Source organism: Giraffa tippelskirchi, chromosome 6 (genome assembly GCF_054371585.1).
Source record: "Giraffa tippelskirchi isolate mGirTip1 chromosome 6, T2T-mGirTip1v1.2.pri, whole genome shotgun sequence".
Lineage (NCBI taxonomy): Eukaryota > Metazoa > Chordata > Mammalia > Artiodactyla > Giraffidae > Giraffa > Giraffa tippelskirchi.
Genome location: NC_137280.1, coordinates 172,827,577 through 172,830,352, shown reverse-complemented (window position 1 = coordinate 172,830,352; position 2,776 = coordinate 172,827,577). Strand labels below are relative to the sequence as shown.

The following is a 2,776-nucleotide window of genomic DNA, read 5'->3' as shown; positions in this document are numbered from 1 at the left end:
CATATATATATATATATAATTACACTTCATTGAAATTCAAAACTATTGTGCTCCAAAGGACCCTAATAAGAAAGAGAAAAGATAATCCATGGAATGGGAGAAAATATTCATAAGCCACATGTTTGATAAGGTACTTGTATCTATAATATATAAAGAATGGTTACAACGCAATAATAAAAAGAACCCAATTTAAAATGGGCAAAGGATATCAGCAGACATTTCTCCAAAGTAGGTATAAAAATGCCAATAAAGATATTAAAAATATGTAACATCGTTAAGTACAAGGGAAACAAAAATTAAAATCACCATGAGCTAGAACTTTGAATCTACTAAAATGGCTTTAACTTATAGGACAGATAGCAGGTGCTAGCAGGATTGCATAATTTGGAATTCTCATACACCATGGTAGAAATAAAAAACAATGAAGTCACTTTGAGGGAAAAATACATGTCTGGAAAAGTCTGGAAGTTCCTCCAAATGTTATACATAATGCTATCCTATGGCCTAGGAATTCTACCGATAGGTATGTATCCATGAAAAATGAAAAAACACCCACCTGAAACTTTTACACACACGTTCATAGCAAATTATTCATGTTATCCAAAAAAGCAGAAACAACTCAAGTGTACATTGACGGTTGTCTATTCACGCCATGGTATATTATTTAGGAATAAAAATTAACGAAGTACTGATATATGCTACAACATGGATGAACCTTGAAAATATCCCATTATAGGAAATTGTCACTGGCATCATTCGCAAACAATTTCTAGGAAACGAAGATAGAATCTGGGTAATAAAGTCTAACCTTTTTTTTTTTCCTTCGTGGCTCATCCAGTGTCACTTGCTCACAGAGTGCCGATGTGGGAGTCTTGCACTCCAAGCTTCAGACCCGAGCTCCTAATGCCCTACCGCCGTCCCACCGCTGCAGCTCCAAGGGCTGTGGGCGTGTGCCCCAGCACTGCGCAAGCGCTGTGCAAGACGCTGCGATTCAGCTGGAGGTGCTGGTCTGGGTGCAGACAAGCTACACCTGGCACTGAGATCAGGTGTGGGGAGCAGCCCAGCTGCATCAGACCCATGGGAAGTCTGCCCCTTCCCCACTGACAGGAAGCCTATAAAACAACCCCACCCCACCCCACCCATGCAAACCTGCCTTCAAGAGAGCCTGTGTTCCTGAGCATAAGCTTGCACCTCTCCATTCTTTGATCAAAAACAAAGTTTTCTTTCTGGCAGTGACGACCTCCCCCAGAGAACACACCTTCTGGCAAAGGATCTCCATCATCCCTCCACAGAGGAGAAGAGAAAACACAAGAAGTGCCTCGTACAGAACCCTAATTCCTATACTGTGGATGTGAAAAGCCCAGAATGCTATAAAACCACCACCGTCTTTCTGTTCAGTTCAGTTCAGTTGCTCAGTCATGTCCGACTCTTTGCGACCCCATGGACTGCAGCACGCCAGGCCTCCCTGTCCATCACTAACTCCCGGAGTTTACCCAAACTCATGTCCATCGAGTCGGTGATGCCATCCAGCCATCTGATCCTCTGTCATCCCCTTCTTCTCCAGCTCTCAACCTTTCCCAGCGTCAGGGTCTTTTCCAATGAGTCAGCTCTTCGCATCAGGTGGCCAAAGTATTAGAGTTTCAGCTTCAGCATCAGTCCTTCCAATGAACACCCAGGACTGATCTCCTTTAGGATGGACTGGTTGGATCTCCTTGCAGTTTAAGGGACTCTCAAGAGTCTTCTCCAACACCACAGTTCAAAAGCATCAATTCTTCGGTGCTCAGCTTTCTTTATAGTCCAACTCTCCTATCCATACATGACTAATGGAAAACCCATAGCTTTGACCAGACGGACCTTTGTTGGCAAGAATACACAGGAAAACTATACAAAAAAGATCTTCACGACCCAAATAATCACGATGGTGTGATCACTAACCTAGAGCCAGACATCCTAAAAGATGGTGCTGTGAAAGTGCTACACCACCGTCTTTAGCCATACACCAACAGTAGGCTTGTGTGTTGGCCTCTCTACTGTCCTCTGCCAGCCTACAGGAGGAAAAGCAAGCCTTACAAAAGGATGCTCCTTCAGAGGCAAGCAGCACTAAAAGCACCCTATATCAAGATGAATGGGAAACCACCCCAATAAACACATTTGGGATAATAAAATAAAATAAAATAAAATAAAATAAAGCTTTGCTGGACTTCCCTGGTGGCCCAGTGAATAAGAATCTGCTTGCAATGCTTTTGAACTGTGGTGTTGGAGAAGACTCTTGAGAGTCCCTTGGACTGCAAGGAGATCCAATCAATCCATCCTAAAAGAGATCAATCCTGGGTGTTCACTGGAAGGTCTGATGTTGAAGCTGAAACTCCAATACTTTGGGCACCTCATGCGAAGGGTTGACTCATTGGAAAAGACCCTAATGCTGGGTAGGATTGAGGGCGGGAGGAGAAGGGGACGACAGAGGATGAGATGGTGGATGGCATCACTAACTCGATGGACATGGGTTTGGGTAAACTCCGGGAGTTGGTGATGGACAGAGAGGCCTGGTGTGCTGCAATTCATGGGGTCACAAAGAGTCAGAAACGACTGAGCGACTGAACTGAACTGAACTGCCAATGCAGGGACACAGGTTCAATCCCTGGCCCAGGAAGATCCCCTGTGCCACAGAGCAACGAAACCCGCACACCACAACTGCTGAAGCCTTCATGTTCTAGGGCCTGCAAGCCACAAGCAATGAGCCCCTGCGCCACAACTACTGAAGCTTGCACACCAGAAA

General features: G+C 44.7%; 1 pseudogene; it reads left to right on the top strand.

Moving 5' to 3' along the window:
* The first annotated feature begins 861 nt into the window (after window positions 1–861).
* Window positions 862–2,104, top strand: LOC145510942 (small ribosomal subunit protein eS27 pseudogene; annotated as a pseudogene).
* The last annotated feature ends 672 nt before the right edge of the window (window positions 2,105–2,776 follow it).